Source organism: Pleurodeles waltl, chromosome 11 (assembly GCF_031143425.1).
Source record: "Pleurodeles waltl isolate 20211129_DDA chromosome 11, aPleWal1.hap1.20221129, whole genome shotgun sequence".
NCBI classification, from domain to species: Eukaryota; Metazoa; Chordata; class Amphibia; order Caudata; family Salamandridae; genus Pleurodeles; species Pleurodeles waltl.
Window position 1 is genome coordinate 944,811,974 of NC_090450.1, and position 17,226 is coordinate 944,829,199.

Below are 17,226 nucleotides of genomic sequence, written 5' to 3' on the forward strand. Positions count from 1 at the left end.
ATATATTCTTGAACGTGCACACACAGAAATAAACAAGCAGACACGCACACCCAAAGCATTCCACACAGTCCTCCTTAAAGTTCCCCGATTCTCTCTCTTTCATTCGCTTTTCTCTCACACAAAGACACACACATACCAGCAGGCAAACACACATACATAAGCAGACCCTCGTTCAAGAGACCCAGTTGGGATCAAAGCCATTTTAAACTTTTCTCCCATGGCTTTCTTAGTTGTCACTGTCAGCGGGGCTGCCTCAATTCCTGTGTTTACACAAAAGCACACGAGTGTATAAATGTGATTGACAGCACAGAGCCTGGATGGACCCTGTTCTGACAAACACAGCGTGATCGTGAATACTCAGACATTAGGCACATAATCCCCGCTGAATAGTTCAGTGGGGCTCAGTTTAGGGCGACAGAAGCACCTTTGCTGTCAGAAGCGGGTTCAACTCTGACAGCCTTGTGCTCACCAGCACTAGCAGCTAATGAGCCTACCTTTCATGAGTACCGGTACTCTCCTTGGCAGCAGAGAAGTGCCGGTACTCAGAGTGAAAAAAATAAGAAGTGCCGGTACTCAGTACCTGTGAGTACCGGCCCATTTAAAGCACTGATACTGGTGTATTTCAGCATTTTGAACAGGTGCAGCACTGAGTCCGAGATGGTACAGAGTTAGGTGTGTGTGCACTCAAAACGTTTTGTAGAGATCGGCACCCTCCTGCTTGCCTAGAGTAGTGTTAGTTATGCCGTGGCGGTGCCATACCATGCCAACCCTCCCGATTCAGACGGGGAGACTTCGGATTTCAAGGCTAGTTTCTACACCCCCTTCCCACCCCCAATACCTGCATGTAAAAACCCTATGCCTCTGCGGGCTTCAGCTGACAGGACCTGGTCTTGTGTAACTCAGAGTATGCACTGCCAGTGACCTGCTCCTGCGGGCCATTGCACGGCACTTGCACCACGCTCTCTGCCTGCAACAGCACTTTCTCTGTGCTCCTGACGGGTAAAAGGGAAAAAAGTACATTTGGGTATCTAACATCCAATCCTACAGCAGCAGACTTTCAAATCCCATACACACCACTAACCCAATTCATGCCCCATTAGAAGTCAATGGGGGAAATGCATTCTCCCAGTTGTTTTCTAGAAATAGCCCACTTTTCTCTTATAAAATATTGGCAGTTATGCAAGGCTGCTCCAAATAACAAAATTACCCACTATGTGCCGGCTACTTCTCAATGCATAGAACATCAAAGAATCAACACAGTGCATTGCTACCTTACAGCAGCAGTACTTTCAGGATGCAGACTTGCAGTATCACCTAAGCAAGAATGGTGTCAGAACTTGCACATTCACAGACTCATCCACTTATATATTCACCTTTGTGACTTAAGAACCCGCTCAAGAGACCTGTCCATAAACTACACATCACTCATGCCTTAACTGTGCATATTCCGTGAGCAATGAAAGCTAGTACTAGTCTACCCTGCCAGATCTGCTCTGCCACAAATGGAAGACTGCATGCATTGCCTCCTGATAGAGAGGGAAGCTTGCTTTGCTACTACCATATTATCCTGGTTCTGTAAGGAAATAAACCTTACACTGCTGCTGCCCAGTTTTAACTTTCCTGTGATGGAAATGGCTTTTGCTGACGCTATCTTAGCTGTACCTGCCCTCCAAGTTGAGACGCTTGCACTGATTCTGCCCGGGGTGTACCATTTCTATGAAGAGGGGTGTTTTCAATGATGTTACCCCATCATATAAAAATACAAAATATATTTTAAATACACTTGTACGCCCCGAACACTGCGTTGCCTGTGTTCCTGAACACGCTCACCCCAGCTCTATTGACTAACCCTGCAGCACCTGCAATATGGGGTGGTGATTTCAATAATACGCCGGACCTGACATTGGATAGGTCAAGCCCCCCCACACATTCAGCGGCCAACAGACGCCCCGGGTGCCCACTGGTGACATGGGCCAGTGACATGGGTCTCTGCGATTTGTGGCGCATGAAGCACCCGCAGCGCAGAGAATACTCATTTTACTCAGTACCACACAAAGTATACACTAGGATAGATCTGCTATGGGGTACCCGGGACATTTGCACAGTAACCAACGGGATTGAATACTTAGCTAAGTCACTATCAGACCACTCACCGCTTAAAATAACTTTAGATTGGGGCAGGAGGCGACAAGCGATCCCAACCTTGAGATTACAAGTGGAAGCGTTGCAGGACCCTGCATTTAAAGACGCTTTGAGTACAGCGCTCAAGCAGTACTGGGAATTGAATGCTGGCACTACAAGCTTAAGAGCAGTAGAGTGGGACGCACATAAAGCAGTGACCCGCGGGCACTGCATTTCCACTACATGGGGGGTAAGACGCACACTCCATGCAGAGGTTACCAAACTGGAAAAGAAACTAAGAGCACTAGAAAACGCAGTAGCCCGCAGCGAAACACCATATACGTCATTAAAAGATGCGCGCGCAGAATACGCAGCTGCAGACGCCACACTACGCCTACATGACTACAAATATCACTTGACCAGATTACAAGCGGAAGGCGACAGATCGGGTAGGCTGCTCGCATGGCTCCTGCGGGAGGAACGGCAATGCCCCCCAATAGGGGCAATAGTGTTAGGCGTAGGCGCAATAGCAACCACACAGGATGAAATTAATGATGCGTTCAGGAAATACTACACACAGCTATACAGCACACGCACATCATGCACCCCCCAACAACTCGAGTCCTTTTTGGTGGAATCCTCTCTGCCCCAACTCACACAAAATGACAGGGAGACATTAGAGGCCCCCATCACACTAGGAGAACTAAATAAGGCTCTTGAACAACTACCTAGAAATAAAGCTCCAGGGGCAGACGGCCTGCCATCAGAATACTACTCCACTTTTGCAACACACCTGGTCGCACATCTCCTAAAAGTCATGGAAGAAGCAGAGATCAAGGGAAGTCTCCCCCCACAATGAGAGAGGCAATGATAGTGGTCCTCCCGAAACAGGGGCGAGACCCCACTGACGTTAGGTCCTATAGACCCCTGTCTCTACTAAATCTAGATTGCAAACTACTTGGCAAAATACTAGCCAACAGGCTAGCTCCTCATATGCACACTTTAGTACACGAAGACCAGAATGGATTTATCCCAAAACGCAACACCTTTCTCAACATTCGTAGGCTACTAAGCGTAATGGGCGATACCCCCCCGAGTGCATCTGAGGAAGCAGTGATCTCGCTAGACATCGAAAAAGCATTCGACACACTAGAATGGGACTTCCTGTTTGCCACCATGCAGCGAATGGGCATAGGCCCAAAATTTATAAGATGGGTACGCATACTGTACACCAACCCGCAGGCCAGGGTGAAGACAGGAGGAGTCATATCAGAGAGCTTCCCAATTAGCAGGGGAACAAGGCAGGGCTGTCCCCTTTCCCCCCTGTTGTTCGCCCTGGCGATGGAACCACTGGCCGCGCGTGTCCGTGCAAAAACAGAAGAATGGGGGGTGGTAAGGAACGGCACATCCCACGTCATATCATTGTATGCAGATGATGCTTTGATCTATATACGCAGTGTTGGGGAGGCACTGCCCCCGGTGATGTCATTGCTACGCGAGTTTGGAGAGATATCGGGCTTGATAGTTAATTGGGGGAAATCCTGTATATTCCCACTGGTTGGCCGGTCCCCAGCGAGACGAGAGAACACTTCACCAGGCCCATTAAAATGGTGCTTCGACACATTCAAATATCTCGGGGTTAACGTCTATCACAGTGCTGAAGACCTCAGGGATGGCAACCTGGGGAGAGCGGTGACATCTATAAAGAGCTCATTGCGTTTCTGGAATAAATTACCGCTCTCACCATTGGGAAAAGTTGCCATAGCCAACATGCTAGTGCTGCCCAGGCTGCTATATCACTTCGCTGCCCTGCCGATCATAATTCCTAAAAGTTTCTTCAACAGTTTAAACTCTGCATTGGTGCAGCTGGTATGGGGTGATGGCAGAAGGCGAGTCGCACTCAACACACTATATCACCCAGTGGCGGCGGGTGGACTGGGAGCCCCTAACTTTGAGCTCTACTCTGCGGCAGCACAGCTGCAGTGGATCTCAAATTGGATTCATAACTCGGGGTCGGCGGAAGCTGCCTGGCTGGTAACCCGACTCCGGGGAGTCCCCCTGCTTGAGTGGCTCTCGAGCAAGCAAACTAAAAGCACATGCGCAAACCCATTGATGGCAGCAGCACATGCATACTGGAAGAAGTATATTCAAAAAGATGTCAAAAAAATTCCCTACTCACCTCTCATACCACTAGAACGAATCCCTGGATGGGTGACAACTGGTTCTCACCTATCCGCAACCTGGATAGAAGCGGGCATAAGCACGGTAGGAGAATGCTTCGAGGAAGGAAAACTAATGTCCTTCGAAGATATACAGGCCCTCACAGAGATCAGCCCAGGGCAATTTCTGACATACCACGCTATATGTCATGCAATTAGAGGTACATGGGGGCCCGGGGACGCTGAGCCAGACATCTCAATAAACCTACACCATATGCTGAGCTACGACACACGTGAAAAAGTAGTCTCAAATACATACAAACTACTAAATAAGCCCCCGGAGTCTAATCTGCAGAAAGCCCGAGAAAGGTGGAATGCCGTACTGCCTGACCCGATCACAGAGACAGAATGGTCAAAAGCCCTGAGCCACACACGCGAGGTCTCAAGGAACCCCAGATTCCGATACACACAATTTAATTACTTACATCAGACTTATTTAGCGCCAGCCAGAATTAAACGTATGTTCCCTGGTTCGGACCCAACTTGCCCTAGATGTAAAACCCCAGCAGCACAGTTTTATCATATGGTCTGGGAGTGTCCGCAGGTAAGGGGGGAGTGGACCGCGCTGACCACTGCACTGTCGGAAATGACTGGCCTGGGCTTGGACGCGAACCCCAAATCCTGTCTACTTGGCCTCAGGACCAGAACAAAAAGGAGCAAATTTATGCACAGATTCGTAGACCTGGCTTATGCAATGTACAAAAGACTAATAGCCATGAACTGGAAGGCCTCTAAGGCCCCTGACCATGGAGCTTGGCTCGCTCTTACGCTTCGCTGGACACGTGCTGAATATCAGGTACTAACGAAACTGGCGCGAGGTGGTCCTCGACACTCGGGCTGTGAAACCTGGGGCACATTGGTCTCCAAACTAGAAACAAAGAATGACGAAAAACCTCCCTGAATAGCAGTCAGACGCGATAACATAGACAATTGTAGGTTTCACCCCGGTTGCAATACCACAGTAATCATGAGTAGCGCACACACCTGCCAATGGTGCCTAAGCACAGATATAAATACACTGCACCCCCAAATACACACTAGCCAATTAATACACACAGCCCATCGTCCCCAACTAGTAAACTCAGGGTCTTCAGAAGTTAAGTTGCCCCTTCCCCCGCCCCCCGCTCTCTCCCGTCCATCTTAGGGTTCGCCCTGAACTAGAACTCTTGCAGGCATCGAAACCTCCGCGCGAAAGATAGTATCAAACGCGCGAACTAGCAATGCCTGTAAGTACAGACATAAAAGCGCAGATCTAGCGGTGTACGAAAGTTATTGGTTGTTTGTTAAATCTAATAAATAAGCGCCCAGCAAACTATTGTAACTGTAAACATCCTATCACTGCTGCTAAATGGATGCATCGAAATGTTTGATTTTATTGAAAATTTAATAAAAATATGTTAAAAAAAAAAAAAACAAAAAAAAAAACACTTGCATAGCATAAGTGGACCAGTTAGAAGCTTTTGTTGAACCAAGGGCAAAGTAGTTGATGGGCCCTGACCCAGAGAACCTGGTTTCCATCACAACTTCCCAGTTTGACTAAACTGTGTGACCCTGGACAATTAATTGTCTCCCCTGTGCCTCCTTTCCTGAGATCATCACATTTGAGAGCAGCTTGAAACAATTCAGGATTTTCATTGTACAGAAATCTCTTGTGTGTTGTATTACTGAAAGTAATGTTGCTTCATATGTAACAGCAATAAAAGCCTTGTACAGGTGGCACAAGACACTGACTTGCATTTGGGGTCATTAATAAAATTGTCATCAGGGTAGAAGCAGGAAAGAATGTGATACCCATCCAGGAATTGAATTGTACAGTCTGTTTAGGAAAACTGGTTTTAATCCTGTCTTTAAAGGTTGACCAAACAGCGTGACCATATGCAATTACTTTTTTTCCCCTGTGCCTCTGTTTCCTTGCTCATCACATCTGAGAGAACCTTCCAATAATTCAGTTGATGATACACATTTTACAAAAATCACCCTGTGTGTGGTGTTAAAGACCATATTGTTGCCATTCTATAAAAAATAAAGGCTTATTTAGGAGAAGTAAGAAAATATCTGTTCAGTCATTAAGACAAATGTCACAGTAGCGAGGTTACAGTTCACTAATTCTAATAAAGACCACTCAGTTCACTGATATCATCTGAGCTGCTAAAGTGAGACAATCCAAAATAACATTTTTATGTGAAAGTTTTTACCACAGTAAAATGGCAGTAGGTGATACTTGCAGTAGAATAGTAGGCCCAGGATGGGCTGAGAGCTGTTCTCCTCAACCTCCCCGGTTTTGCTTTTCTAGACAGGATGCAACAAAGAGGGGCTGATCGGAATTAAGGGACCCAGCCTTCACCACCTTACTCCCACTGCCTTATCCGCACAGGTTGCGAAGCAGGAAATGTTTTGGCGTTAAATGCGTGGTTCAAAATCTCAAGGCCTAGACACTTCACGCACCCAGACCGCTGTGAGTGTGGCACGGCAGCGTGGGCATGGTTTCTTTCATAGCGCAGGCACCACACAAACTAGAGCAGTTCAGCAATACCACCAATAATGCCATAGCACATATGCAGGTAAAGAAGTACGCACTTGCAGCAAACTAGAGCTACATTAAACACTACAATTCAAACACATCACTGACCTACTGCATTATAAACAAACTGAATAAAACACAGCACAAGACAATCACATACGTACTCGGCCCCTTGTACAACTCATCTGTAGAAACTTCTGTTTCTAAAAAATGACAACTCGGGCAAAACGTATGTGTTGGGTCTCAGGAATGAATGACATCAAGTATTTATTCTTCAACACCTTTAGTTGTTAAAATAAAATAATAAAACATACATTAAAAAAAACAAGTGTCAATCAGCCACTTGTGAGTACTGTTCAGGAACTTAAATTGACTGTCCTTGCAGAATGGAGGCAGTATGTGAAATGGAACTGTCACTTTAAGAAACTATAACTTTGCAGTGACTGATTCAGTTTTGCCATTTTGGCCTTGTTGTAATCATAAAATGCTTTTTCATTTACCTAAATTGGTCTTAGCTTTACTGAGTGGTTTCTTTATGCAGGTATTGCGCCTTACATCTTGGTCATGCACTGGTAAGAGGAAGATGAGGGTATCTTAGAAAAACTGCAATTCCCAACTAGAATCTAGTTTTGCACAGTGGTGGCAAGATATGTCCCACTGGGCAACCTGGCTTTTAACATTCGCCAAAAGGTTGTAGTTGGAGTGCAATTCAGGTAGTGGGTAAGTTCTTTATTCCATGTTAGGCCCTTAGGTTACAACAGCAGGTATGTCCTGTTCGGGTTTTGTTTTCCCTCCAGTTGTCTTTATTCCCCAGCTTTGACTGCTTACAATACAAAAACATTCTATTACATCACTCACTGTCTGCATTCCTGGGAGGAGGGCAGACATACAGGGAGTGGAAACATACAGCAAACTGTATGTCCCTACTGTGGAATTATATGTGCAGTTTACAGGTTCAAAAATCATCAGAGTAGCTGATTATCCTGTGATGTTAATAAAACAAGTCTCATTACCGTACTGAAACCTAATTGCTGTAGCTCAACAAAATTCGCAGTGTTGTGAGATCAAGTTTGACATATAAGGTTAACATTATGACAGCTTTTCAACACCCCATTGTTATTACAGGTTGCTCCAATTAATAGTTTCAGAATAAACTATACAGGAAAAGGATAGTTTCTGGTTTGGTGTGTTATGTTTCACAACATCAAGCTAATTCAGACATGTGGGTTCTGCTGTCTGATTAGTTTGTGGAAACATTACTGCGCTACCCTAAGGTATATATCATATGGAACCCAACTACATGTGCGCATTCAGCCAAGTATGGGACGTGTGGTATGAAGACTGAAATTATGGGATGGTGGTGTCCTGGTGGGGTCCATAATGGATGCCCTGCTTCGGCATGGCGCAAGATGAGGTGGGACTAACCTCACCAGACAGGAGAAATGCATTTACTGCATTCATAAGGCTTGAAGGTGGAGACAAGACATTGAAGTGACAAAGAATGGAGACAGGGCTCCCTTAGAAATTAATTGAGGACCTTGCTAAGAAGGGGCTGCTGATGACTTGTTTTGCCTGAATGCTGCAGCATTGGTAGATGGGTATCAGTTACTGTTGCTCTGGTGAGGATGTATATTTTTGTGTGTCTGGGTACTGCTACAAGATAGCTGTATAACATATACCAGATTTATGCTCTCACACTTCACTGTGCCCATGTTTTGGGTATTAAAGATTGGAGACAGACCCAGTGCTCAATACACTGACAAGCATCTCTAAAACAGACACTATTCTACTTCCACCGATTCTGATCATTAGAGGGAAAGGAGAGGAGAATCTCCAGCATCAATATTTGAAATACAACATTCCTGTTTTTGCACTGACCTTCTATCAGATATGGAAAAAACAAAACTATATTTATTTAAGTCTGTTTACCCTGCCAGTGATGGTGTGTCTGTGTGTGTGTGTGTGTACAGATTTGCATAATATTCACAAAGCCTACATTATATTCCTAAAAACAATGCATGAAAACTGACCTTAACTTAAAACTTTGATTACCGACTCTCCTTTTTCTTTCAAATGAATCTCCTTTCTTTCCATATTTTACTTGCTTATGCTCTCTGAGCACAACCTACACTGTCACATGCATGCTTGCCATAATCCCTATTATTGCATGTCTGCAAGTTACTCAGATATAATTCCAAAGATCTCAACCTTACCTTTAAAAGTCATATCCCTCCAACCTAACAATACCTAATCACCTGTTGCTCACCTATTAATATTGCTAACCAGTGCATGAATTCACATACCCCTCTTCCACTAAAGATCACACCTAACACCTATTAATTTAATCTACCACATAGAAACTAGAGTAAAGGCGTGAAATGGTTTCCTTTAGAGTGCAAGACTATTCCCAGTAACAAAAAAACACACTCACTCTCGGTTCCAGAGCAGCGTGCTGCCCAGCCTACAGTGCTACAATACCTCGTCAGGGGTAGTAATTGCTATATACATGCAATTATAATACAATACAATATACACCCACACTAATACTAATAAACAAATACGATAACAATCAGCAGTTGGGCAGTTTACTGTAGTTCATACAGGCTGTATAATTCCCTTTACTGCTTGACACTCTTACACACACACACACACACACATACACACTTGTGAACGCACCCAAACGCGAAAAAACTGCTAAGGGTCATGTCCATCACCCAGTATTGTACCAGTCAACAGAAATCAACCACCTATTACCAATAGATCAGGCATGGAAAACTGAAGAGATTGCCACATGCCACTGACCAACGAAGGACTTAATTATTGAGTACACCACTGCAGGTCCAACTAGCTGCTTACTACAACCACAAAGTCCATCCCAGCAGAACTCTCCACTATTTCTCCCTTTAACCTATGCTTGTTTACGACCATAAACTATAAACAAAATATCTCGGATTGAACAACCCAGTGCTGCAGCTTTCTAAGTGGAATATGAACATAAGAAATACCATAAAGGAACTTGCAGATCTGCTCAAAGCTGCCAGCTTAATGAAAACCATAAACTGCACTTTTTTCTTCTTCATACATCACACTGTTAAGCCCTGCCTCTGATAACACAATATTCGTACGTGATGGTCATCATGCATGTCACAGCAACACTTCCTAAACAGGATCAAAACAAAGACAACACACTGCCAATACCACACACCGTGCACGCCATGTAGGCAAGCACTTTGGCACTCCACATAGGTGTAGTAAGCACTATATAAATGTTGCAATGCAATGCCATGTAAAACTGCCAATAAAGTGGATTACTCCTGTCAACCACACTCTAATCTCATGCACCAACAAATAAATACAAAACATTAACCTTTGATGCTACAAAGAGATACCCATCTAGTGGCTAAATTGCAGTGTGTGAAATTTTAAAATATGGGATCAATCCCGGCTTCCTTATATGACCAAATTTTGTGATGCTAGGCAAATAGCTTATTTCACCTAGCTTTTTTCATTATCACAAGAGCACCTTCAAGTATATGAGTCCATGGTGTGTGCTGTACTAAAACCTCTTGTGTTTGATTTATTAGCCCATAATGTTGCTCCATCTATTGAAATAATCTAGGCCACATATAGGTTCCACGTGACAGCAGACTTGCCTCTTGCTCCGCTAATAGCATCGTACTCAGGGCAAGGGCAGGAAGGTTTCGCAGTTTATGTTTCAAAATTCTCACTTTTAGTAAATACTCTCAGTGCAGTGATAGAGTCTGATGTACTAAGGTGAAAGGCTTCCCTGTGTTAAATGTATGATTTTTTTTAATTTTGAAGATTCCTTATTATTTTCTAACATTTTGGAATCATTATTTACAAACCAAATGTTTTCAAGTTTTGGCTCTTGCACGGGCTGTTGGCTGTATCCCAAACAGGTGGCTGCAAAACCCCCTTGTAGATGTAGAAAAAGGGGAATGGCCCGTATTAGGCCTTACCCATGATTGTCTAAGGCCTCAAATGTTTCTCTTGATGTGACAGGCCCATGCAAGAACTTGAACAGAGGTTGGAATATGCAACACCACTGCAGCATGGCCTGGTGGTGGTATGTTTGCTCCTCTGGGCCTGTTTAGAGTTTCAGCTCCCTGTGGGCCACAAGCTTCTGGAGGAGTTGGCCGGCGTGATGGTGCTGCAGAACTGGCAGTAGTCAACTGCAGGTGAGCCTACCGGCAGAAATGCAGATAGAGCAGGACAGCAGATGAAGAGAGGACCAGGCTCTGAGAGCGCTTGATGCAGCCTGGAGGCTGGGTATATCATTTGAGATGGTGAAGGTGGATGATTCCAATGCCTATTCCTGCTGCCTCTGCTTATTTGGGGCCTCTGGTCTGGAATGTGCTCATGCCTCCAAGCCATGGGTAAGTGGCAGATTCCACTGCAGTAGGGGATGAAGGGGCCACAGCATTCCTAGATAGAGGAGGTCCGAGAGTGCGCCTGTCTGTGGCCCAGCACTTGGCTGGCCATCTTCCCTACTTCTTTGGACCACTTCTTTGTTGCCAAACATGAGGCATCTGCTAGAGAATGTGGGGGACCTGGGCTGGCTGCGGCTGTCAGGGTAATTGTGGAGGGCCCATGTACATTTGTCGTGCGCACCTATGTCCCTGGTAACACTGAGGACTGAGACACTTCAGGTGGTCGCTGTTTTATTACATGGTTGGCAGTGGCGGAACGAAACTGGACCGGGCCCCCCTGCAAGGATCATGGATCAGCTCCTCTGGACTCACTCAGGCCAGGAGCTGTGCTGAGGGGACCCCCTGGAGCATCCCCCCGCAGAGGCTGCAAGATCCTTTGTTATGCCCCTTGGTTGGGCAAATCCAATGGCCCCTATGGACGGGCATACCAAGAGAGACAGAAGGCAAGCGAAGTTGCCATTTGAATCACGTAAGTCCAATAAATGTAGGACCTGGCTTCTTTGGAGGATGCGCTTTGGGTCAACTGGAGACACACCAGCCAAAGATACTGAAACGAATACACTTCTACAGGTGATGCAGTGGAACCTTGTGTCCATAGATGGAAAGATTGATGCTCTGAATCATTGCATGATTGACATGGTCACCAAGACAGAAACACACAATGGCCTCCTAAATGAAGCTGAACAGTGAATTTCAGATATTGAGGATCGAAAAGATTCTCGAAGGTGCAGAATGAAGAACTTAAAAGACGGTCATGGGTAATACGCCAACACAGGACCCTTGAAACTGTGGAAAGTATGCTCACTTCACTCTGGTGCGGATAATCTGTCACAAATCCTGGTGGTGGAGCGGACCCACCGAGCTCTACCTCCCCGGTACCCCAGGGGGCACAGGCGCGGGCGATAATTGCCAGACTCCTCAACGACCGCAACAGGGACAACATGTTATACTTTCCATTGGAGAAGTGTGACATTCACTATTGGGGATACACAATGCATTTCTTCAAAACTTTACATTGGCCATGCAAGCCACCAGGAAGGAGTTACCCCTAGTTAAAAAGAAGTTAGTGGCGCTCTCCACCACCTACACCTCGTTGTACCCAGTGCATCTCTGCATGCAGCATGAGGGGAAATGCAGTGTCTTTGCATCACCACAACATGTGCTTCAGTATCTGAAAAACTCAACCCTCGACCGGCAGCCCGGCAGAGGTGGAAGATGACTTCACGAACAGTGACACTAAATGATCGTATGATTCTGCACCTATTGTATTAATGAATTCATTATTACCTATGTATGTATGTTGCCATTGTTAAGCTTCCAATCTATCTACCTATCATTGATTGGGTGAGTTTTGCTGGCTCACTGGCTGCACCTCAAGGGTAGCCCCCAGTGGATTTGTTTGTTTGGTGCATGTTTTATAGCTGCCTCCTGGCTAATTGTGTTTTTTGAAAGTTTGGGTCTCTTTTGGTCAGGAGGATGGAGTAAATTCACTGACAAGTAGGGTTGGTTGGTGTGGGTGGTGGGTGGGTGGTAAGAGAAATAGGCAGAGAAGCAGCTTGCTAATATGTATGTACAGAGGACTAACAACTTTAAATAGTGTTATGCCAGTGCACTGCTGTCCTGGCTATAAATATACGGCTGAAAAGACACCTGTAATATCCAAAAGGGAAGCACTATATGCCCATGCAATCCAACTCGCTTAACTTCCTAACTTGGAATGTTAGAGGCTTAAAAAACCCAAGAAAAATACAACAGGTCTTTGCATACCTCACAAGACATGACGTCTCTGTGGCATTTCTGCAGGAAATGCATCTGACCAAAGCAACAGTGGGTCCCCTTGGCACTAGTTAGGTAGCACATGGCTTCGCAGCCTCATACTCTTCTTATGCTAGGAAGGTGGCAATTCTCAGTAAATGTGGTATTTCCTTTCAAAGTTTGACCATGAGTGCTAATCTGCAAGGGAGGTACTTGATTATTCAGGGGGTGCTGCCTAGTGCACATTTTAGTCTAATAAATGTGTATTGGTCCAAAATTGATGAACCCTCTTTCTTTCAGACACTGTGGTCTGTGGTGAGCGTAATGTAAGCAAAAGGCATACTATAAGGGGTGGGGATTTCAATGTCATATGTAACCCCACTATGGACAAATCTCTGGGGGGTGTCAGCCACGCAGACTCTGCAGCAAATGTCCTCAAAGGCATACTGTTTGATTATGGTCTAGAGGATTTATGGAATATACATCATACCGCACATTGTGAGGGCATTTTTATATCTGCTGCTCACCCCATGTGATCTCGGCTAGATGTCTGGGTGTACACAGGTGATGTAAGTATGAGAGTGTCTTGAGGAGAAACACGCTGATTGCAGGATAAATGGGTGCGAGATTGTGGGGAATTGGATGAGGATGATTGGTGTGAGGCACTCATGTACCTGGCGGAAGTTGCCATACCGGCGTCTCTCAGCTTTATTCATCAATCAGGATTTATAAAACATGGCTAATCTCCAGATTGGGTAACAAGGTGCTTGCAGATCTCGGAGGCTTATTCGAACAGCCATGTCTTGAGGGCCATTCGGAATTCCAGAAGTGAGGTCTGGATGTATGTGGGGAGGATGTTCCAGGTTTTTGCTGTGATGTGAGAGAAGGAGCGTCCTCCACTTCTGCTTTGGTCTTCGGTAGATGCAGGGAGTATGAGCAAGTGAAAGGGAGGCAAAGCGTAGTCTTCTCGACGGTTGGTGGAAGTTCAGGCGGTGGTTAATGTACAAGGGTCCTTGGTTGTGTGAAGCCTTATGTGCGTGGGTCAGCAGCTTGAATTAACATCTCTTCTGTATGGGGAGCCAGTTGAGTGCCAGAGGTGCTGTATGATGTGGGTTTATTGGGGAAGGCTGAGGATGAGCCTGGCTGTGGCGTTCTGTATGGTCTGAAGTCTCTATATGATTCAGATTCCTACATAGAGGGCATTGCCATAGTCCAATTGGCTGGTGATGAGGGCCTGTCACGCTGTCTCTTGTGTGTAGGGGTAAGCACTTGAAGATCTTACATTGCATGCGCAAAGTGAAGTAGCAGTTGGAGGAGACGGCGTTGATCTGTGATTTCATGGTAAGCTTGTTGTCAATGATAATTCCGATATTTCTGGCATGGTCGGAGGGTGTGGTTGAGGTTCCTAGGTCTGATGGCCACCAGGAGTTGTTCCATGTGTTGCTGCTGTTGCCAAACATCTATTTAAATCCTACATAGATGCTATTACACCCGTACGCTATTTACAGACCGGGTAGAGTGGCAAATGCCAACTATCTCAGGGGATGTGGCCAAGAGGGCACCTTTTATGATATGTTATGGAGCTGCCATAAGGTCTGGAATTTTACAGAAGCAGTCATGGGAACACTAGAGGGCGCAGTGGGGCTACCATTGGGGCTGCAGCCAGGGCTGTCACTACTGGGTATATGGGGGCAGACAGATCTCATGCAATACCATAGACTACTAGTAATTCTAGGGTGCATGGTAGCAAAATGGGCTAGATGGTATGGACCAATGTAGAATAATGGAAATACAATTCTTTGGCAATAAAGGATGTGAACAAAATTATGAGAACATCTGGGGAGTATGAATGTTGGGGTCTGACTGCAAATGGAGGTCTAGGGGTGGGTTCACAGATCCATGAGGTGAATCTCCAATGCAGATACTAAAAGAGGTTGCGGGCGGGACTAAATGGGAGCTGAAGTTTGAAAAGCTTTCTAAAGAAAGACTTTAATCAAATATTAACCTCCAGGCCCAAACCTTAGCAGGGTGCTTAACACAACAGGGACTGGAGAAATCCCATTATCTTGGACCTCTTCCATCATTGTACCCATATACAAAAAGGGAGATAAATCAGGCCCTAAAAACTACTGGCCAGTATCGTTGTTGGACTGATCTATGGAAGTTTTAAGTAGGATCTTATTGGTAAGACGATGAGTGGGTATCGGACAATAACATTCTTTCTCCTGTCATGTTTGGTTTTAGAAAAGGATTGGGAACCATTGAGCAATGTGCAAATTTAGATTTGCTGATAGGGATATATACGTGGGCTAAACCAGGGTCTTTATACCTCTGTTTTGTGGATCTCAGTTGTGCCTTCGATTTAGTAGAGCATGCCATTTTGTGGCCTACACTACTGGAACTGGGTGCCCCGAGGGAAATCATTGGCTTTCTGGCTTGTCTATATAGAAATTAAACATGTAAAGTCCACATTGACCTAAAGGGAGAATGTACCCCTCCTTTTAAGGTTGTAAGAAGTATCCGGCAAGGCTGTGTCCTTCCCCTGTTACTATTTTCTTTATTTATTAGTGAGGCGGATATTTTTTGCAGACCATTCATGCGGATCCACCTTGTGTGGCAGGGCATCATATACCTGTGTTACTATATGCAGATGATGCCGTCCTGATCTCTAGGACTACACTGAGACTCCACAAACTAATGAATGGCTTTGAGGAATTCATGGCTCTAAAGGGTATGATGATTAGTAAATCTAAAACTGTTACTATGGTAAGTGGACAAACAGCCCAGAAATGTAGAAGTTCTTTTCATCCAGAACACGCCAATTACCACCGTAATTCCTTCAGCTATTTTGGCGTCCTATTCTCAAGTAAAGGGCCCTGGGAACAGCATCTCTACACAGGGAGAAATAAAATGTGCAGGAACTTGCATGGCATCTTCAGGTTTGCTAGTAAACTGGGAAGTTGTCCTATAACAGCTATGGCGGATATCTACAGGGCCAGAGTTTTATCTATGGTGGCTTATGGGGCAGGGATTTGGGGATATACTAAGAACACTCCCCTGCAAAAAGAGGAAAATTGTTTTCTAAAACGATTGCTATACCCACCTACCTCAGTTTCTAACTGGATTGTACATCAGGAGGTGGGCATTCAGTATTTGGAGGATGTGCTGCAGGTGAGACCCTTGTTCTTATGATACAGTAATTGGACCAAAGATGAAACTTTTTTTTCTAAACAACTTATTTTAGATTGTTTAAAATTGGACAAAGCCTTACATATCCCCTGGCTTGCTTACAGTGATTCTTCCTTCAAAACTATGTTGAACGTAGCTATAAAATCGGATCCAGAACGTGTCTTGACAATTAAAAAATACTAATCAAGGATGCATTCCAGAGTGTAGGTCAGACAGTGGGAGGGCCACCGAAATGATGAAATCTACAGTTGGTGTATATATGTCCTTTTCCCTTCAGGAAAGTAGTACAGCGTATTTATCCAGTGTTACTAACATGCAGCACCATTTCGTCCTGATAAGACTTAGACTGGGAATGGTGCATCACTCAGTAGCATTCCCTAAAATGAGGACTTGCCCTACTGAAACGGTCCATTGCGCCTGTGAGTACCTTGCACTTTATGCTATTTTGTAAATTGTATGCACAACTCAGGATTTTTTATCTTAAACCACTTTTTATTGCCCAGAATATAGAAACCTGTTTGGCTGCACTGGAATTTTTATCCAACCTAAATAATACCCACTTGTGTTACAAGGTGGCGCAATACATTTTAAATGCTATTTATGTAAGGAAAAGTCTCACTATATAGATTTCGTTTAGTCTGGATGTGAGTAATTGTGCTGTGTTTTGTTTTAATTGTTTTAATTATTTACGGAAGTTAGTATTTTGACTGGGATTGCGCATAATGATTTATTTATGTACTTTTATGTCTATTTTGTAATTGCCGAATAACATTTATAAACCAAAGTGACTGTACCCATGCACATTGGTTATCAATATATTGTGAGCCCCTTTTAATCTCTCATTGAAGTAGACAACACAACTCCAGCTTTTAGACCAAGTACAAAGTTGTTCAGTTTTGTTTTGGACATTTACGCAAAATACTTAAAACCTCCCAGTTATAATGTTATATTTTATGGTATTCTGAACACA